The sequence below is a fragment of the Durio zibethinus genome, chromosome 7 (genome assembly GCF_047325235.1).
Source record: "Durio zibethinus cultivar Kanyao isolate XHJ-2024 chromosome 7, ASM4732523v1, whole genome shotgun sequence".
In the NCBI taxonomy this organism is placed as follows: Eukaryota; Viridiplantae; Streptophyta; class Magnoliopsida; order Malvales; family Malvaceae; genus Durio; species Durio zibethinus.
The window spans coordinates 23,696,919-23,714,515 of NC_143168.1; the positions used below are offsets into that span (position 1 = coordinate 23,696,919).

The following is a 17,597-nucleotide window of genomic DNA, read 5'->3' on the forward strand; positions in this document are numbered from 1 at the left end:
TATTTATTTATAAAACTTAATAAATTATCTTGAATAATATTTTTATATTTATTTGTTAAATAAATTTAATTTTTTTGTAATATATTAAAAATTAATTATTTTGAGATTTAATATCTTTTATCAATTTATAAATTATCATATAAAATTTATATCATTAAAAATTATGACATAAATAAATTAATTTTTAATATTTTTAAAATATTATTATTAAATAACTGGTTTTACATCAACAAAAGTCGGATAATAAGTTTGACTGAAGTTTAAAAGAATAAAAACCTATTTTTAACAATCCCATATCGATAAAAAATCAAAAAATCAAAATAAAAGATGGATAAATTTTATAAATTTCCATCTTCAACATTTGTGCCAACACAATGAATGTAGCGTTGTTTAACGGTCGTAACAAAAGATGGGTAAAGCGCATCCGGTTGTGCCTTTTACTTTTGCTGTGCATCTTGAATCCCACATAGCTCAACAAAGAAAAGAAGGGACAGTTAAAGCCTATAAATTCCCATCTGTATAAGTTATGCACCCTCTCGCATAAATTAATGAATCTGACGTCGCTTAACACTAAGAAGAAAGAATAGGTAAAACCTATAAAATCCCATCCTCTTCCACTACCTCACGCATTTGTGCATAAACTCACGAGAAGAAAGGATAGGTAAAACGTATAAAATCCCAATGCTCAGCGCGGCATCTATGTGCATAAACAAATGAATCCCACATCGCTTAGGAACTAAAACAAGTGATGGGTAAAGCCTCTATATTTCCATTCAAGACATTTTTCGTATTTAAATGAATACCACATCGCTTAAGAATGAAAATAAGGAATGGGTAAAGCTTATAAATTCACACCCTCCTTCCCTTTGGTTGTTGTAGATAGAGGGTGTCGTCGATAAATAATTAATTATATTTGATGCTGGTTACGGCTTTATAGTCTTACAACTGAAAGCCCGGTTGTGGCTATAAAGAACCATGACCTGAGTTTGGTCATTAACAAGGAGCGAGAAGGCTGGGGATATAAAAGACTGAGATCTGAAATGGTTAACGGATAATTGCGGTTTCTGAGTGGAACAAGGATTAAAGTTGGTTGTAACGGGTAAAAGGTCGAAATACTGGGATGTAAAGCAAGTACGGGGCTGTAGGAGGGAGTAGGTCTAAATATTTGAACAAAACTTGATCTAGTTTTTGTTCGGCTGGATATGTATTTTCAGCTGGATGAGAATTTGTTCATCTAGTACCAACCGAACTGAATTTGAACAAGCTAATACTCGACATTTACAGCACCAATACATTGGACGGTTCTCCAATCTGCTTGCAGGATATACGAGAAAACTGGCATGAAAAACGCTTCGGCGTCACTCAGCGTCATGGCAAGTCTCGGTGAGTGTGAAAAGTTTCCCTATTTGCTAAAAAATATAATAAAATAAAAATTAGTCTTATGATAAAGTTAAATATCCAAAAAATAAGTTCACATATACTTTTTTTTTTATAGATGTCAAATTTTATTTCCTAAAAAAGTTGTCAGCAATATGTAATCTAATGAAAAAATATTATTCTTTTCGTTTCATATTATTTGTTATGTACTGATTTTTACAAAATTTATATTTTTTTATTTTAATTAATTTAATATTAATATTTAAATTTTTTATAAAATAATTTTTTTTAATTTTTAATATCAAAAAATAAAAAAACAATAAAATAATTTTGAAATATCTAAAAACAACAAAAAAAATAATTTTTAATAATAAAAATTTAAATCTTAACAAAAACATGCTAATAAAAAAAGTCAGGCTGTTAAAATTGCAAGCAGGTCAAAACAGATTTACAAGAAAATATTTATTACACCTTCCCAGTCACCACGCTCTAGATTTGCGAAATCTCCCTATTGGCCGTGGAAGATTTTTCCACATTTCTTGTTTAGCCATTTTGGGTCTCAATTTTTGCTTTTCGCCTCATTTTTGGCGTTCAACTTGTATAAACTATTCAATTCAATGGACCTTTAAGTATTTAATAAAATTTTCATAAATACTTATGTAAATTTATTACTTTTCATCAAAATTCTCTTTACATAATCCATTTAGCCTCACTATATAATTTAAATTTTCGTAAATCATTTCTATTTTTTTACTTTTAGAAAATGTATTTCCTTATATGCAAATTTTATGACAAAAAAGCACAATAATTATTTTGAGTCTATATATATAATGCATAATAAATAAAAATATAATATATAATATTCAATACAAAACCAAAATTTGGCTACATATATATGTATATGATAATATATATAAATATATATAGATAGATAATGTACAATGTTAACTTCAACTAGGGCAAAAATCTATTAAAAAATTTCATTTGTAAATTTTGCCATAAAGAAATTAGATATAAATTTAAATAGAATGCAATATCCATATAAAGAAATTAAAATCATAGAGTTTGTATTAAAAAAATTTTACATGATTTTGTATTCATTTTTCTGAACTCATGATGTTCTAGGCCATTAGGGCCCCCCTTCACATCAAGCTTTTCTCCTTCCTTTGTCTTATTTAATATGAATTTTTTTTGGCCAACTATTTAATATGAACTTGAACGGCATGTATAAGTAATTTAAAACAAATAAAATAAAGAAAAAACAATTGTCTATCTTTTTGTTTGACTTTTCAACATTGTTCATAGTTAGCATATCCTTCTCAAAGAAAAAAAAAAATCAACCAAAATTACTTGCAGAAATTTGTTGAAGTTATTGGTTTCGCAAATTCTTCACTCTTGCAATTATTTCTTCTGTCTCACTTAACATGTCGTTTGTTGGCCGTGCAAATAAAAGGAAATGGGAGAAGCACCAGATCAGTTGTTCGAAAAAAACTGTACAAATCTAGCATCCAGGTATATATGGTGTGATTAATTATTGATAAGATTATCTATATGCATTTATAAAATAAGAAGTTTTTTTTTTGGTTTTGAATTTTCTTTTGTCTGCCCAAACAGAAAGCAAAAGAAACACTTAGGCTTAAGATGATGAAAACTGGACTGGCAAAAATGATAGACGAGAAAAGGGTCATGGCGAACTCACTGATGGTAACCAAAAGAGATGCCGCACAGACTGAGGCAAACTTCAGGTTGCTGAATACGAGAAGGAATGAGCTGAGGTATGGGCTGATTAGTAGAATCAATGACTTGGTGAGTTTGCAGGCAATGGAGACTTTGCTGATGTTGAACCTGGGTCTCCTTTGAAACAGCTACTTGACAGGCTGATGAATACAACTCACTGCTTTTCCTTGAGTGATCGAGATTCGAGTCAGCTTTGATAAAACTTACATGAATTTTTTCCTGCTTTGTGGTCGTTTGCTTGTCTTCATATATATATATATATTGGTATTTTGAGACGTCAAAATTTGATTTAGGATTTATCAACAGATCACCTATCTTGTTTTAGTTTGCTTTACCTTCTATGGAAAAGCTTTTTGGAGTAAGCTATGACACCTCTTTGTTTGGGGATGTTTAAATTTAAAGATGGTCTTCATCAACGAAAACGAGTCAAAAAAATTCAATGAGCAAATGTCAATTAATAAGCATTTGATACAAATATATCGCTGAGAAAAAAAATGCAAATATTCGAAGACACTATATTTTTTTCGGATAAATTATTTCATTAATTATCCATAACGTTTTTGCATTTCACAAACAAGTTAGCAAAATGACAACATTAAAAATAAAATAAATGTTAAGTTCTTAATTTTATTTATGAAGTTAAAAATATTATATTGATACTGTATAAAAACAAAATTTTATTTTTAATTCAATAAGCAACTATTTCCAATAAGCATGTTTTAGTAAATTCAATAAAACTAACCAACGTTCAATTTCTATCTAGCAGCTAGATATGTTTACACGAGTCTGGCCGGCTCTCTCAAAATCATATATATATATATGTATATATATATACATATATATATTTCTAACCAAAAACAAATTACATTTCAATGATAGTTGGTGATAATGAATGGCAATTGTCGGCAGCAATCGCACGATCTCGACAGGTGGGCTAGTCGACACGCGCGACGTCGCTCGATATATCGATTTCTGCACCACTGGATTTAGTTGCCTTTCGACTTCAAACCAATGAATGAAGCCATCAACTTTGAATGGAATTATTGACTGTTCTTTAAAAATTAAACCCAAGAAATAACAATAGTTTTTTTTTTTTCTAACCTGTAGAAAAGTAGAACCCCGGAGAGTGGTCAATTAGCTTTGTTACTGTCTTTGTTGAAAATTTTTAAATATTTGAATGAAATCAAAAAATAAAATGTTCAACAAAATTAAAAAAGATGCATTATATGTAAAAATGCAGTAACTTTTCCAAGTTTCTTAAATTGATAAAGAAAAAAAGGTTCCAAAATACGGGATGTTGATTATTTAGTAATAGTAATTAGCTTTCTAGTTTTGATTAATTACGGCCACTATAAACCAGTAAACGACTATGAATTTGCAATTCATTAATTAAAGTTTTTTAAGTTTCAATAACTTCTCTTTCCAAATATGTGTCAAAAAAAAAATGTTAAAAGTAGTGTTAGTTAAAATTTTTAAAAAAATAAAAAGAATTTTGTTGATTAAGCTAATAAGTGATTAAAAGTATTGCTAACCATTTCAAATATTGCTAACTATTTTTATAAAAAATAATACTCAAATACATCCTTGAGTTATATTAAAAAATGAAAACAAAGCTTTTGATTTTTTATTTATAAAATTAAGATTGTAAAATTTTATTTTATCCTAATTATCCCATTAAATCTTGAAAATTAATTAACAAAATCTAATTACCATAGTTTTAAAATAATACTCTCAAATATTTGTCACTTAAGTTCATTTAAATAAATTTAAATAAGCATTTTTTTTTATAAATTATATCAACCAATCAAGAAGATTTAACAAAAAATTAGAATATTTTAAAATGTCAGAATTTTAATTAAATAGTAAAATATAAGTTCATATTATTAGTTTCATGTAATAAAAGATTAAGTGTTTATTTGGATAACACTTAATCCCATTTACGTACCCCAAACCACCCAAAAAATATAAATTATAAAGAGAGGGAAGAAGCCGGGGTGTGAACACTGCAAGAGCCGAGGTAAATTACCAGGCTTTGTCTTGGTCCACCTTTTCGTAAAAGAAAGCTAAGGAAGTTGCATTTTTCCCAAATGAGTTTGCCCAAGTTACCCTCAACTATTCTCAAACCTCCTATAAATTGAATCCCATTTTTGCAGAAGTTGCATATCTCCTATTCCTTCCATCTGCCCTACCCCTGTGAACCTCTCAAAATTTTATTTGTTTACTACAAAATATGAAAGTAATTATAAATTTTAACCATTAAATTAATAAAATTTTCATCCTTACCTGTTTCTATTTTTTCTACCAAGGAAAGCTTAAACTATTGATTCGTGCAGGTTGCATGGCAACCGTTTGTTTGCCTTTTCCGTTAGCATTAATATTTCGTGTGGTTGTTTGTTACAGACTGAAGGTTTGACCCAAAACCAGCTTAAAACATGTTATCTAATTTAAATTTGCTGTAATTTTTTTGGCAATTAATGATGGGCTTATAATATTTTATTTAATGCTTAAATTTAAATTAAACATGTACTCTTTTTTTATATATATAAAAGAGGGATTAATTTATACAAAAGGTTATATTAATTTATTTTTTTTCATTTCACTTTCTTATTCTTTAGATGTATTGAAAATAATAGTTAAAAAAGATCATAAAATTTTTAATTTTACATTGATAAATTAATCATTTCCCTATACATATCTTATTTCATTAGTTCATATATGTTTTTTTTTCTTGTTGAGATTATATGAAATTCTTGGTATTTTTCTTTTTTAAAATCTATCTTTATATTTTATAGTATTAATTTTTAAGAATATATTTTTATATTTGATTATTTGTTCATATTTTACATATAATCTAAGTGACCTTACAGTTAAGATTCCTAAGGTACATCATCCCCATAGAATCAGATAAAAGATCCATGGATTGCTGGTCGAGATTCTCAAAAGCAATAAATTATGATGGTGGGAGATTCCCATCTTAGCCAACTTGTCTGCCAAAATTTCTCTAGAAGTTTCTCTGAAATCTGGACATATGAGATAAATCATGACCATATGTACCATCTGAGTTAAATGAATAGCTATTAGAACTAGTGTTTGTGCTCGGGCTAGCTTTTAATGATTGCTAGTGTTATTGTTTTACTGTTGTGGAAATGGCCAAAAGGTTCTTGCACAATTGGGATTAGAGAAATTGAAAATGTTGAGTTTTGGCTCACTAACTTCACAATTTGAAATCCTTATATGATTTGGATTTTTAATTTGTGCATAATACATTGAGTGGTTGGACCATTTTTGTTTATCTTATGCAGAGTCGTAATTAATCCTATTCTATTTTACTTTTTCATTAATCTTATGAGTTATGGTAAACCACTAATTTTATGAGAAATTATTTGATACATTTATAGTATAATATTTTAATTTAACAAGTGGTGTTAAAATGGTAACACGTTTTTTTTTTTTTTTTAAATATAAACTAAGAGGTATGTACATAGTTGTTAATTTCGTTTTGATACCAATCATATTGGTCGATATGCTTACTTCATTTTGGTACCGATCGTACTAACCGATACGCTTTAGTTATACCAAAATACGGTACATTTAAGGATGATTTTTTATACCAAAATTGATATTGGGTAATATTGGTTGTTTTCGTTAGTTTCGGCATATTTCGATAAATTTTGATGAAATAACATGTTTCAGTCGATACATAGATGTGAAACATATTTTATAATTTTTAACTTATTTTTTTGTTATTTAACTATTTTTAACCTAATAAAAATAAAATTAATTAACAAAATAATCCTTAAAATTTGAGTTTTTTTATTTTTTGTTTTAACTTTTTTTTATACTTTATTTTTTCAAACCAAAATTTATAATTTTATAATTTATTTCTTCAAATAAAAGTTTATAAGCATTTCAGTTTTTTTCAAGAAAACAATTATACTCTTTTTATAAAGTTTAACAATTGTAAAGTTTTGATTAATTTTTTTTCATCTCTTTGTTTTTATCTTAATATTTATATAAAAAATATTTATTTAAATATCATATTATTAGATTAAATGTTTAAAAATATCATGAAAATTTTATGATATTGTTTTTTATATTTTTAAACTTATTTATCTGATTTGAATATATTACATATTTATTTTGTGGCTTATTAATAATATTATAATATACAAATTCATGCATGTTTATAAATATATTTGTACTAAACCGAAAATCTAAAAAAATATATTGAAATAACTGGTATCGATACATACCATATTTTTTTAAAAAATTGAAACATTATCTGGTACAAGATTAACAATCTTAGGTATATGTCACTATCTTAACTCCGTTTGTTGAATTAAAAAAAAATACCAATGTTAGTGTATTTGATAATTTTTTTAATTTTAAATAATTTAATTTTTTTTAATATGTTTGATATCTCATTTTAGAAACTACTTAAGTTGAAAAAATATTAAAATTTTAGTTAAAAGCTACTTAATGTATATAGTCATTCTTATTTTAAAAAAATTTATCGTTTAATTATATTAATCTTAATTATTTGCAATTAACTATTTTTTTAACTTCCATTAATGTAAAATACTTTTTAAAATCAACAAAAATTTAGTATTTAATTTTTAATAGAATACCAAATTTTTTTAGTAAAAATTCAATAACTAAAATTTCTTTTTTTATAATAATACTTAATTTTTGGCTAAAGTATAAAAAAAATCCATAAACTAAAAGAAAATAATCATCCAAGCCCTATCATTTTATTGTAGTCAATTGAGCTCTCACCAATTTTCATCTAATGGATTGCTTTGTTGGATAAAAATAAATTTTTAAGAATTTAATTGGATTAAAATATATATTTAAGAGTTTAATTGGATAAAAACAAATATTTGAAAGCTCAATTGATAGCAATAAAATGATAAAATTTTAAATAATTATATAATTTTAATTCAAAGTCTTTTTTATATTTAAGGCTTAAAGTTATAGTATTGAATCTTTTAATTTAATAAAAATATATATTACACACCAGGAATTTGGAGTTTTTGGCCTAGACGGTTCATCCAACTATTTAGAGTACTTGCAAGGCAGGAGTTCGAGTCCACCTGCGTCCGCTACCCCAACCCCAATATAAAACCAAAAAAAAAAAAGCAGAAAAAACAAAGGTCCTGGAGTTTAAAAAAAAAAAAAAGTCTAAGAAAGAGTAAATGTCAAGTGTTTAACAAAGATATCAAAGATTAAGCTTGTGCTTAGAGTTTAAGGAAAGTATCATATTCGTCCTTTTAATTTGAAAAATTATACTTTTGAAATATATATTTTAAAAATATATATTCATCCTTTTAATATATATATATATATATAATTCTTCTACCAGTTTTACCATTAAAAAAAACTATTAATTTACCAATCAATAGTTGCACATTTCTTAGGTAAAGGTTCATACTAGAAAGTTAATAGAGGAATTTGTGGTTAGATTGGCAAAAAGAGTTATTTTATACAAAATTATTAAAAAAATTAAAGGAAAAAATCTTATTTTTTTCTCAAATAATACATTATTTGGGAGAAAAAAACAAACGATATAATGCACTAATTATAAATTTTTTAATATAAATGTTGTTTTAGCCCAAAATATATCTTAAGTGGTAATATGTACCATTAACGAATGCTTATAAGTAGTGTTTCTCCACATTTAAAAGTAATACAAAAATATTAATTATATAATAATATTTTATCATGAGTAAACATTTATATTAGTATAAATTTTACATTATTTTTTAATTTTTAAATTAAATAAAAATTTTGATTTTTAATCTAAAAATATAAAATATATTATTTATACTAAATCTTTCTTCTTTTGTCTTAGTTATTGTCTTATCACTATTTTATTTTAGCATTGAACAGGTCATAACTTGGACCAGTATCCGTGAATAGTGACGAAGGAAGATACAATTGATCTCATCACAAGGCACGAGTGGTAGAATTCTAAGTGATAGTTTGCGGGTTGATTTTACCTAAGCCTTCAAACAGTTCCTCAAATTTACAACAATGGCGCACCCGAGTTAGCAGTTCAGTTTTTTTTTTTTTCTTTTTTTCTTTTTTTCTTTTGCTCCTATGTAATGGTTCTTTCGTAAAAAAATTATAGAAGTGATACTAATTATAAAGCCTAAACTTATATCTCGCTCAAAAAAACAGAGGCAATTGGATGGATCATGCATTTTCCGATCAGGTAATTTTGGATTTGAATATTTTGAATTTAGATTTTTTTAAGTTAAAATTTTTTGGACAAAAATTAAGTTCAAGCTGATTAGATTTTTTTATATTTTATAAAATATGTAATTTTTTAAGTTCAAATTAAGTTTGAATTGAAATTTTTTAAAATTTAAATTATTTTGAATTCAAGTTTTTTTACATTCAAATCTTTAACTTATTTTGATTTTTAGATTAATTTTGTCACCTCTACTCGTAACGTCAAAATCCCATTATTAATGGGCGAATCGTTGCTTTGTTTAATTACCGGCAATTTTAAAGTAAGCGACAATTTTTTTTTTTTAATTTTATTTGATTGATGTATTTGTTTTTTTTTTTTTCAGTTTATTTCATTTTTTTTATATTTTACTTTTTTTAGAGCTTTTATAGTTTTCTCTTTATTAAAAATAAAAATGAAAAGTAGAACTATCGATTAAAGAAAACCTTGACAAAATGACATTGCAAATAATTTCTCTTAAGCTTATAAAAAATAAATTAAATAAAATAAAGTTCTCCCTGTAGACTAGAGAGCGGTGTATACTTGCCCTATATTTGACCTCATGTTTGCTCGATTAGTTTTCTACCAAATGAAATTGATAAATGCGTGCGCTCAACAAAAAACGAAAAAAGGGTGGCATTGCAAATCTCTTAAGCTTGTATATGTACATGGCCCTCCTCGATTTAAGTGATAAGGAGTCAAATATCCGCATCTTTCCTTCTCTTCAGTAAATGAAAATTACCTTTACAGCCTGAACTCGTTATTTCTTCCTCCTTAGAGAGAACGTGTTATGTTTGATCATCTTCACAAGAGAAAAGATGGATCTCACTCTCTTTCTCTTTTGATTCTTTGCTGGATATTTAGAAAGGAGTTTTTCTTTTCTTTTCTTTTCTTTTCTTTTGATCTAGTTTTGGTATATCCTCTTCTATGGAATTTAGTCCCTCGGTTGTTTCTGTTGCTCTAATAACCCTGCTCTAGCTTACCTGAGAATGGATTGGGTTGGCTCCGATCACTTATGGTAATTCATCACACCCCGGACGTTGCGTCCGACCAACATACCAAAACCATTAAAACCTAATTGTAAATATATTTTTAGAGTTTAAATTCAATCCGGACTAGCTAGAGGTGTAAGCTCCTCCGGTTTACCGGTACTGCCACATGGAGCATAGGTTTTAATTTTTGGAAGAGTCAGGAACAAGGTTTTCCGTACCGGTGAGCGTTCAATTTTCTCCTATAATAATAGTACGTGTCGCTGCCGATATTGTTTTGGTATGTTTCAGAAATCAGGGATGGTAGTGGGAGCCGGAGGATCCTTGACTCCGCCATGAAGTATATATCAAAATTAAAATAAATTTATATTGACCCTTTCAAAATACAATTGTTATTTATTAATTTTATTTATTTATTTATTGTTTATATCCTAATCTTATGCATTGTAGGTTACGAAGATATAATATCACAATTTTTTTTTTCTATTTATTGTATCCAGCCATCATTATTTACAAATTTTTAAAATAAATAAACTTTTCACAAATATTAAGTGATAATTCACTTTCTGGCTTTCTTAACAAAACTTGAAATCTTTTTTAATACAAGGATTCTAAATCTTTAACCAAGTACTAAATATATAAGCTGGGAATGATGAAAAGATGTAAAAATGAAAAATTTATTAATCTACTAATTATAATTTATAATCATTTTCATACTTTATAACATAACTATTAAATTAATAAATTTTAAATTTTGGTCATTTTTCATCATTGCTACCAAACAAAGCATTATTTTTCTTTTTTTCCAATGCAACTTCTCTTCATATCTTTCAATTCTATTCTGTGTCTTTGAGATCATTGTTAATGTATTTTGATTAATCAATTAGGTTGTCACTTGACAGTCGCCATTACAAAGTTAAAATTGTTGTTAAAGTTTGTTTTTTAAAATATATATTCTTGTCTTTATATGGGTAATCTTAAATCTTTTCTATTTTGTCAAAAATTAGAGATAATTCTTTCTTAATTTCTACTATATTGCCATTTAAATTGATTTGTCTTGATTATGAAAAATTCTTCTTTAACAAAACTTGATACTTTCATTTTTTGAGAATTTATTATGAAAATTAAATCAATAGATTTAAACATTTATGAATCCATAAATTTTATAATTCTATGAGATTTTTATTTTTTTCTAGTACATTGCTTGCATATATGATAAATTATTTATATTAATAAACATAGCAGAATATCACAAATGAAAAAAAAAGTATAATTTTGATTGACTCTCAGAGCTAAATGTCAATATCTGTTATTGCACATTTTCATGGTATACATCAAATTGTTTATATGTAAATATAATTTTTAAAAATTATAAAGATTTAATATCTAAAATTTTTAGATATCAAACAAATAAGATAAATATAAATATTAGAAAAATATTGAGTTATCATTAAACAATATCGATAGTTTAATTTAATGATTATGTTTAAATTTTGAATCAAATGCTGAAAAATAAAAATAACCTTGAAAGAAAAAGTATTAAGAATTGATTAAGTAAATCAGAAGGATTAAATTAAAAATAAAAAAAAAAATTTGTATCAGTCGAAACGGGTCTGATACAACATTATTCCTGTAGCATTCTGACTAAGGTGTTTTTTTTTTTTTTTTTTCATGTGAGGTCACTTTCAACGAACGTTCATGCCCATCTTCGTGATCAATTGCTTCATTTCTATTGACTTTGATAAAGCAATTGCTACATAAACGGACGACTAACGAATTTTTTATTATTATTATTATTATTATTTCTGTTATTTGTTTTTTTTTAAAGTAACATCTACTCTAAGTTATCATTATTGGTGTTAATCTAAAGTGACAGTTGGTGGAATCTGTCGCCACTTGTACTGTCGTATTTGTGTGATACACCAAGAATTTGTTTTGCTTCAATTCTTTTACTATCTTTTTTCTCATTTTCTATGTCAACATGATCGGTGCTATAGATGATTGTTAGCTTTTTTTATTTTAAAATTCTGATGCTATAGTTTCGTCAGTGTTAACTCCATAGACCAAAAATATTCATTAGGGGGATGCTATTTTTTTTTTTGTTGATTAAGTACAGTGCAGAAAAAACAAAAAAACAGAAATTAGCAATTGCAGCAAAGTCCGCTGTCTACAGATGATTGTTCCCATTTCTGTTTTGAAATTGTGTTGAGGTGATGTTTATTATAATATTATTTCATCTTTTAGAATTCCAATATTGATCGTAGAAGCAATCGTTCGATTTTGGTGATTTTCGTTAGTTTTCCGCTCGATACTTTCGGCCCGATAGTGATGTTATAGTAATTTCGTTTTTTTTTGTGCTATAGAAAAGGTCTGAGCTGCTTCAATTATTTTGCCTGCTTTTTCCTTCGTTTTCTATGTCAAAGTCATCGGTGCTAAAGTTACAGTTACTTTTTCAATTTAAATTTATGTCTATACGATAGTTATTAATACATTAATTTTTTCATCAATTACAAACGAGGCGGTCGGTTTTGGTAAAGTGTTGTGAATGTTCATCGGTAGACCAAAACTATTTGTTCATATGCGAATATGTTATTTAAATTTCACCTGTCAATATTTGCAAGGAGTCGCACGATTTCGACAGGCTTCAGTAAGTGCTCGGGCGATGGATAGTGCACGATAGAGCAACGGTAGATCAAAACTATTTGTCCATATGCGAACGCAAGGAGTCGCATGATTTCGACCGACTTTCGGAAGTGCTCGGGCGATGCAAAGTGCACGATAAAGCAACGGTAGATCAAAACTATTTGTCCATATGCGAATATATTATTTAAATTTCACATGACAATTTTCGCAAGGAGTCGCACGATTTCGACAGACGTTCGAAAGTGCTCGGGCGATGGAAAGTGCACGATAAAGCAACGTTGGACCAAAACTATTTGTCCATATGCGAATATATTATTTAAATTTCATCTGTCAATTTTCGCGAGGAGTCGCACGATTTCGACAGACTATCGTACGTGCTCGCGCGATATACCAACGGTGGAAGGTGCACGATAAACCAACGACAAACTTGAGAGGATTCATCGTATTTTATTGCCGATTGAACAAAAAAACCTTACAAACTTTGATCGCCAAAATTTTCTTTCGAACCAAAATAAAAAATCTAAAAAAAATTAAGTGAGAACAAGGTAATTTACTCTGAAAGAGAAAGAGAATAAAGCCAATTTTTGAAAATTTCCAATTAAATTTGGTTTTTCTACTCTTCACCTATCCACTCCTTCACAATTATTTTTAACTCTCTTTTGCTATATGACGGTGATGATTTTTTAATATTTTATTAATTGTTTAAAGCTTTATATTTATTATTTTTAAAATTTTATATTTGATAATATTTAAATTATTATTAATATTATCAATGGATAAAAGGGGTTGTGCAATTCGGAGTGTTCATATATTTCATGAAACACAACTGGTCACTTCATCCTTGGAAATATTTTAAAAATTTTTATTATTTAATAATTCTTGATTCACTTAAATGTATATATTTAAAGTCTAAAAATGTATTAAATACAAACTTACTTTTAAAATGTAATATTCATCATAAAAACGTGTCATTAATGAAATGGTTATAATTTTTAAAAGTTTAATCAAATATTTATAAACTCACGTTTATAAATTTTTAAAAATATTTTAATTTATTGCTTGGCAAATGTTAACGAAATTGTTTTAAGGACAAGATTAACTTTTGTTCATACTCAAAAAATTTTTTGGTATAAAAAACCTGTAATCATTAAAAAAATTATAAATGTTAAAATTTAAAATTTAAAATTATTAAATATTATTTTTTAAAAAATTATATAAATCAATTAAATTAAAATTAAAATTTATTATAATAAAAAAAGTTGAACTCAAATTATTTGCTCTTGAAATTATTTTCTATACAATCATTTATCTAATATTTTTAAAATTTTTTAAATAGTTAATTCTTGTATTTATTGCGAGTTTGGGATAGGTGTCTTAATTAGTATTGCCAAATAAGAATAGCTTTTCCACTTACCGTAAATTCATTTTAATAGAAGCCCATTACAAAATATAGAACAACCGCAAATTTATTGCCTTAGCACACCATCAGGTCACTAACAATTTGAATTTCAACGGGCAATCAATTATTTAACTGTCAGAAATCATTACACTCTCGATGAAATAAACAATTCTTTTGAGATTTGCAAATGTTTAGAACAAAAATATATTTTTTTAATATTAAAATTAAAAAATATTTTTATGTTTGAAAAAAATAACAATTCTTTTACTAAAATTTTTTGTAGTGAATAAATAATAATATTCTACTTGCAATAGAAACCCTATTACAAGATAAATTTTTTTATTATTATTGTTCCTTATATTTAGAATATTCTAGCATAGGTCAACTACATCCAAAAATTAAATTTAAATTTGATCATAAATCTTTTGATATATTCAATATTGAAATTAGTATTATAGGTCAAATAATTGTACAATTTTTTTTTTTACAATTTAAACAATTTCTTACTTTTGTAAAACCAGAATTTATTGATTATATTAAAAATAATCAATATTATATATTTTAAAATAATCAATTTATTAGAAATCTTTGAAAAAAAACATATTTATTTAATTGTATAAAATATGAAAAATCCAAAAATTAATGGAAGGACCTCAGCTTGCATACATTGATCAAGATCTTGACCAATTAAATCAAGCAATCAAAAAGTTTTTTTCTCCCAAGAAATATCAATTCCATTCAGAAATAACAATGACGAAACATGCAAAACCTCTGCATTGCGAAATTCTCAAATCTTAATACCCTCAAATCTCAATTCAAACAAATGGGAGATGAATTTTTGTTCAAAGATCTTACATTGGAAAAAAATTTACCACAAATAGATCTAGCAACAATGGATTTATTGAGTAAATTATCCAATACGGAAGAATTTGATCATCTACAGTATTTATTGTTTCGAAAGATGAAATTTATGGCATTAATCAAGAACCAACTCTTCCCAAGCATTCAATCCGGATGAAGAAGAGGTGTCCAATCTGAACAATATGATAAAAATCCGACCAGGAGCATCTTTCTGTAAATGTTAAGTCAATATTGGCAGACAAAAAATACTGTGGACAACATGTGATCATAAAGAAATGGCCGATATGTAACTCAACCAGAGTTTACTTGTAGTTAAAACTAAACTAACCAGGTTAATCTTTGTGTATAAATTGACTCTCAGGATGGAAATAAGGTAGAGATCCCCTTCTCGGATCCTCACTGTTTTCTCCCCGTCGTCTTCTCTTTTATCCAACCACCATCCTCTCTCATCCTAAAATGTCTCTGCATGTTGGAATGCTTTAGGCAAGTAGCGCCAAGCGTTCTATTTTGAATTTTTAAAATTTGATTTGGAATAAGAATCAAATTTATTATGAAATTAAATTAATTTGAACTGAAGTTTATTATTTTAAATTGGTTCATCAATTTTAGAGATTATATTTAAAAATTTTTTTACACTTATTTATATATTATTTTTAATAGTTTAAATAAATTTAAATATAAAATAATTATTTTAATTTATAAAATTTAAATTTTGTAAAACTAATAAAAATATAATTAAATTCTACTCAAATTAAACTTATATTATCGTATTCGTGTGATACACCAAGAATTTGTATTGCTTGAATTTTTTTTACTTTTTTTTTTTCATTTTCTATGTCAACATCGTCTGTGCTATAGATGATTGTTAGCTTTTTTATATTATTTTAAAATTCTGATGCTATAGATTCGTGAGTGTTCACTCCATAGACCAAAATTATTCATTAGGTGGATGCTAATTTTTTATTGATTAAGTACAGTGCAGACAAAGCAAAAAAACAGAAATTAGCAATTGCGGCAAAGTCAGCTGTTCATAGATGATTGTTCCCATTTTTGAATTGTGTTAAGGTGATGTTTATTATAATTTTATTTCATCTTTTAGAATTCCAATATTGATCGTAGAAGCGATCGTTCGATTTTGGTGACTTTCGTTAGTTTTCCGCTCGATACTTTCGGCCCGATAGTGATGTTATAGTTTTTTTTTCTTTTTTGTGCTATAGACAAAGAACGAGCTGCTTCAATTATTTTACGAACTTTTTTCTTCGTTTTCTATGTCAAAGTCATCGGTGCTTCAATTATTTTACGATAGTTATTAATACATTAATTTTTTCATCATTACAAAAGAGTCGGTCGGTTTTGATAAAGTGTTGTGAATGTTCATCGGTAGACCAAACTATTGTCACCTGTCAATTTTCGCAAGGAGTCGCACGATTTCGAGAGACTTTCAAAGGTGCTCGGGCGATGCAAAGTGCACGATAAAAAAACGGTAGCCCAAAACTATTTGTCCATATGGGAATATGTTACTTAAATTTCAACTGTCAATTTTCGCAAGGAGTCGCACGATTTCGACAGACTATCGTAAGTGCTCGCGCGATAAACCAACGGTGGAAAGTCCACGATAAACCAACGACAGACTTGAGAGCATTCATCGTATTTTATTGCCGATTGAACACAAAAAACTTATAAACTTTGATGGCCAAAATATTCTTTCGAATCAAAATAAAAAATATAAAAGAAATTGAGAACAAGGTAATTTACTCTAAAAGAGAAAAGGAATAAAGCCAATTCTTGAAAATTTCCAATTAAATTTGGTTTTTCTACTCTTCACCTATACACTCCTTTACAATATGTTTAACGCTCTTTTGCTATACGATGGTGATGATTGTTTTAATATTATTATTATTTGTTTAAAACTTTATATTTATTATTTTTAAAAATTTATATTTGATAATATCTAAATTATTATTAATATTATCAATGGATAAAGGGTTGTGCAATTCGGAGTGTTCATATATTTCATGAAACACAACTGGTCACTTCATCATTCGAAATATTTTAAAAATTTTTATTTCTTTAATAATTCATGATTCACTTAAATGTATATACTTATACTCTAAAAATGTATTAAAAATAAACTTACTTTTAAAATATAATATTTATCATAAAAACATGTCGTTAATGTCGTTATAATTTTTTAAAAACATTCTGACTCGTTGCTTGGCAAATATCAACGGATATTGTTTTAAGGATAAGATTAACTCTTGTTCATAATCAAAATTTTTTCTTGGTATAAAAAAACCGTAATCATGGAAGAAGTTGTTGTAAATATTAGAATTTGAGTTTTAAATTAAATGTTATTTTT

At 26.6% G+C, this 17,597-nt stretch overlaps 2 long non-coding RNA genes across 2 annotated transcripts; one reads left to right on the plus strand and one right to left on the minus strand.

Annotated features, from left to right (window-relative positions):
* Positions 1-753: 753 nt before the first annotated feature.
* LOC149518207 (uncharacterized) lies at positions 754-3,216 on the minus strand. The gene is made up of 2 exons (XR_016343670.1): positions 3,077-3,216; positions 754-1,409 (listed from the first exon to the last, which is right to left on the minus strand). It is a non-coding gene; the product is annotated as an uncharacterized LOC149518207 (long non-coding RNA).
* LOC149518208 (uncharacterized) lies at positions 1,244-3,476 on the plus strand. Its single transcript, XR_016343669.1, has 3 exons — positions 1,244-1,383; positions 2,831-2,889; positions 2,992-3,476. It is a non-coding gene; the product is annotated as an uncharacterized LOC149518208 (long non-coding RNA).
* Positions 3,477-17,597: the final 14,121 nt, after the last annotated feature.